The sequence below is a fragment of the Fukomys damarensis genome, unplaced genomic scaffold, assembly GCF_012274545.1.
Source record: "Fukomys damarensis isolate Sample0158 unplaced genomic scaffold, DMR_v1.0_HiC HiC_scaffold_7, whole genome shotgun sequence".
Taxonomy (NCBI): Eukaryota; Metazoa; Chordata; class Mammalia; order Rodentia; family Bathyergidae; genus Fukomys; species Fukomys damarensis.
The window spans coordinates 18,669,691-18,674,615 of record NW_022900919.1 but is presented as its reverse complement, the minus strand read 5'-3'; the positions used below and the strand labels follow the sequence as shown (position 1 = coordinate 18,674,615).

Here is a 4,925-nt window from a genome sequence, read left to right as displayed (position 1 = left end):
AAATCCTGCCTCAGAGTGACCTTGGGCAGGGCGTTCAACCTCTCTGGTCCTCAGTTCATCAGAAAGATGAAAGGAAAAGGACTGAGTCCTTGGCCTTGCCAGGAGTAAAGTGGACAAGACACAAGCACCAGTGCTGAGTCTGGGCTACTGGAGGCCACCAGAACTCTGGCTGTTGTCATCAGAGTTTCCTGATTGGTGCTTCCGCCGATTTCTTTTTTTCCCCTCCCCTCTACCCTGCTTAGGATGAGACTTGTCTTTCCCTGCAGAGGAACCTTCATGGCCTTCCTTTGGCCCATGTGCCTGGTGCTCAGCTTTAGGAGCAATTTACTGTCTAGTTCTCCATTCTCCACTGTAGCCCTCTGACTTGATAAGTGCAGGCACACACGGACACACACACACACACGTGTGCACACTGTCCTGAGCTGTTTTAGGAAGAGGCTCTGGGCTCTGCGACCCTGAGGTCATCTCCCACCACACTGATTCCCTTAGGCTTCTCCGTTGAGGAAACAAGGGTGGGGTAGGGTGGTGGTGGTGGGGCTGTCAGTCTGGCCCGGGAAAGAAAACACCTTGTCCAAACAGGCATTCTGAGAGGTAGCGCCTGAGCCTGAAGGCGGCGCCGACAGATGCCAGAACCCTAAGGGTCCTCGGAAGCCTGATTGCCCCTGGGGCTGCAGGGTGGCCCATCCTTCTCCCCTGTCCCCACCCAGAGCCTCCCGCTCTAGCTAGTTTACTAGAGAGCATCCTGTGCTGCCACAGGAGACCATTTCCCCAGGGGGCTGTCGGCACCCCCTCGCTCTCCCTGGGGCTCAGGTCTTCGGAATTCCTCCAGCCCTCTTCTAAACAGGGGACAGCCATAGCCCACCCACAGAGCACCGGAGAGCCGCTTCCCCGCTCTGTCCGACTGTGGTAAATCAGGGCCTTCTCACCGCCCCCATGCTCACCCCCCACCTGCGTCTGGCCTCCGCTCCCAGACACTCCCTGGGCGGCTTCGGGGTGGTCCCCAGCCCGCCCGGAATCTGCTCAGGTCCGCACCACCTCCTCCCCTGGGGCCCAGCCCTGGGAGGGAAAGGGGCTGTGTTTCTTTAAGGGGCTGGCCCGCCGGGACCGCGAGGTTTGTCCGGCGCTTCCCTCCTGGTCATTCAGGATCCCCAAGTCCTCCTCTCTCTTGAGTCGGGACAGCCGTCGAGGAACCAGCTGGGGACGGTACTTGGCTCGGGGATCTGGGCTCCTGGGGCGTGCAGGTTCTTTCTTTCCTCGCTGGGTCTACCGGGCAGGGCTGGGGGTCGGGAACTGGTCCCGCGGAGCCTGGGCTGCCCTGCTTTGTGATCTCCGGTGAGGGCGCCCTGGGCGAGTGCACTGCGAACGACGCGGGGCGCGGATAGCTCGCGCGGGACGCTGGGGTGCGGCCCGGAGAGGCTCGGAGATCCCCGCTGGGCTGGACCCTTCCCCCTGGGAGGCCGGGCCGGACCCTTTCCCGGGGCAGCCTGGTTCCTTGAGTGTTGTCCCCGCATCTGTGGGGTGTGCGGGGCTGCGGGGCCGCGGGAGGGGCTGGGGACAACCTGGGGCGGGCGCAGGGATTCGGGTGGGTTCCAAGGCTTGGACCACTGCCTTAGAGACCGGGAGATCCCCGCTGGGCTGGACCCTTCCCCCTGGGAGGCCGGGCCGGACCCTTTCCCGGGGCAGCCTGGTTCCTTGAGTGTTGTCCCCGCATCTGTGGGGTGTGCGGGGCTGCGGGGCCGCGGGAGGGGCTGGGGACAACCTGGGGCGGGCGCAGGGATTCGGGTGGGTTCCAAGGCTTGGACCACTGCCTTAGAGACCGACACGTGGGGGGCGGAGGGTTGTGGGAGAAAGCGTCGCCCCGAGAGGTGCCACGCGGGACCTGTAGGGCCGGCCCTGTCGCCCCCTCGCCGGGTGGCCACGCGCAGCCTCTCGGGGCCTCTGCCTCCGCAGCGGGGGGCGGCGGGAGGGCTGCGGGTCGCATTTTCCCGGGACGGGAATCCCTGTCCTAACCCGGGTCCCCGAATCAGATACCTCTGCTAAGACTGGGGCTCATGGCTGCCCTCTGCTGGCGTCTGGGGACTGGTCCTCGCCGGGGTCCTCTGCGGTTATGACTCTGGCGGCCCGGTGACAGGTGGCACCTCCACCTCTCCCAGGCGGGGCCCAGCTCATTGTTCCGTTGGGAAGGGGCCTCCGGCAAGTGGCCTCCGGGGACGGCAGGAGACCAGAACCTTTTCTGAGCTGGAGGTAGTTCTCCAAAGATAAAGTCTTGGGTGGTTCAACCCCCTCCGTGCCTCTAGCCTCGGTTTCCTCAGCTGTGGAGGGAAGGGAAGGGAGAGAGGGAGGAAAAGACACACTTGGGTAATGGGAGGCTTCGCTTTGTAAATGGCCAAGTTACAGCAGCGAATGCTGAGAGCTTGCTCCCGATCAGGCAGTGTTCCGTGCTCTGCAGAACACGTTGTCCCTTGATCCCACAAATGTTTTCTGCCCGGTTCATTGTGACTCCCATTTTGCAGAGGAAGAAAGCGAGGTTCAGAGAGGTGCAGGGAAGGCCGGGGATTTAGCTCAGTGATGCCGCCATCTGCCTGGCAAGAGCAAGGTCCCGAGTTTGATCCCTGGTACCAAAAACAAAACGGAGAGGTTCAGGGTCTTGCCTGAGGACACACAGGAAGTGAGTGGAGCCAGCACCGAATCCAGGTAGCCAATTGACTCCCAGAGCCCCAGATCTGCCAATCCACATGAGATACTCTGCTGTGTTTCAGGAACTGGATGGTTCATCTTCCTACACCCTCGCTACAGACCTGCAGGGATGGGCTGTTAGAACCCCCCCCTTTTTTTTTTCTTCCAGTACTGGGGATTGAACCTAGGGCCTTTGTGTGGAGCTACACCCCCAACCCTTTTTTGTTAGTTTTGAGTCAGGTTCTTGACGAGTTGCTAAGTTGCCCACACTGGTCTCAAACTTTCTGTCTTTCCGTCTCAGCCTCCCAGAGGCCTGGGATTACAGGTGTTGCCATTGTGCCCAGCTTAGTATTCTTTTTCTTTTTTATTTGTTTTGGTACTGGGGGTCAAACTCGGGACCTTGTGCTCACAAGGCAGGTGGCAGAACCACTGAGCTAAATCCCCAGCCCTCTTTCTTTTTTACAGATGAGGAAATGGAGGGACAGAGAAGTCGAGTAACTTGCTCAAAGCCACCCAGCAGGACACAGGTGTGTCTGGCCTTAACACTGAGCCCAGGGCCGGGTGCCCAGGCAAGCCCAGCTGATTTGCAGGGTGACCCACTGCCAAGGGGACTGGGTTGACTGGTCTTGAGCCTTCTGGGTGGCCCTGAGGGCTGGTGGCTGGGGCAGCCAGGGTTAGCAAGAGGAGGCCACAACGCTCACTAGGATGTGAACTAGGCTTCTGTCTTCTATCTTGGTGCCTGGGACCATGCCGGGCATGGCAGATTCGTGGTTCATTCTTGTACAGCCTGTGAGGCCAAGTCTCTGCTCTTTCATCTACCCGGGTAAACTTAAGCGAACATCTAGGCATTCGGAACTTCAGCTTCCTCGTCTGTCCAGTGTGGGTAATAATTCTGACACCATGAGGCCCACAGGTATCTGGGTCTATGAAACTGCTGATGAGAAGAGGTTAGCCTTTAAATATGACCAATCACAAAGAAGATTGGCTGAAAAGACTTCACATGAGTTCTGCTTCCTGGCTGTGTGACCTTAGGGTAGTTGTTTCATGTCTCTGTCTCTTTTTTGCTTTTGTTCTTTTTACAGCATCTCATATATAATTCAGGCTAGCCTCTAACTCAAGGTGATTCCTGCCTCAGCTGCCCAAGTGCTAGGATTACAGGCGTGTGCCACCACACTTGGCATGTCTTTGTGGTTCTGAATGCATATTTAACTTGTGGATGAAATGGAAGAATATACTTTTCCTTGCCAGGCATGGGGTGGGGCTCTTGGAAGGATCTTGAAAGCTGCTAGATGTAGAAGCCCTTCAAAAACCAGGAAGGAAGTGTGGGGCCCAGGCAGGAGGCTGTGAGTGTGTGTCAGGGTCTCCGAGGCTGGCCAAGAAGGAGCCTGGGTTCCCAGAGAACCACAGGTGTAATAGGCTGTTTGCCTCGGTTCCTGTTTCTGCTATTCTTCTGGAAGAAGATGAGGGACAGTATGGATATGAAGACTCTCACGGGCTCAGTATCGATTTTTCTCAGCACGTGAATGTTGGAGATTTCTGATATTAGAAAGCAATTCATTGCATGGTTCCTTACAATAGATGCTGACAGACCTGCAGAACACACTTTTCCGTAATTACGGCGGTGACCAAAATATGCAATGAATGCTCAAATTTAAAAAAAGATCTGTTACAGTAAAGGGACTCATTGCCACGGATCCTCCTCAGAATCCTCCCTCTTGCTTTGCCCACAGTCATCCCATTGTTCCTGCCGCTTTCTGAAGCAGCTCTGGAAGTCCTTCTTTGTGAGTGTCTTTACGAAGCGTGATAAAAAACACAGCGAATGCTGCTACTGAGTGCCAAAAAATGGAAGGCAAGCTGATAAAGACACGACAGTGTGTCCTCATCCACCTTTCACCAGATCTGAGACCATACGACTTCCGTGTCTTCCTCAAAGTGCAAAGGACCATGAAAGGTAAACATGCTGAATCAAGTCAGGACTTGGAGGAAGCTGAGACAGCCCAACTGAAGACATTCGTGAAGGAGGACTCCTGAACTGCTTCAGACGGTGGCCGGGATGATAGAATAGGTATGCCAGGGACAGTCACAGCCATGTGTCTTTCACTGTTACAATTTACCATAATTTTTATTAAACTGCATGCCGGCACCTGTCCCTCTACATCACAACTCTTGCCCCCAAAGCTGGGCAAGCATCGGGAACCAAGAATTCCGCATACCCTCAATAGCCAAACTCTTATCTTCCCAACTTAAGG

The 4,925-nt window shown here is 56.4% G+C and overlaps 1 protein-coding gene across 1 annotated transcript in view; it reads left to right on the top strand.

Moving 5' to 3' along the window:
* The first annotated feature begins 1,133 nt into the window (after nucleotides 1-1,133).
* Hapln3 (hyaluronan and proteoglycan link protein 3) overlaps nucleotides 1,134-4,925 on the top strand; it is an 11,858-nt gene continuing 8,066 nt past the window's right edge. Inside the window, exon 1 of the mRNA XM_033761004.1 lies at nucleotides 1,134-1,203. The gene's annotated coding sequence lies outside the window, so the exon portion shown is untranslated. The remainder of the gene's footprint in view (nucleotides 1,204-4,925) is intronic.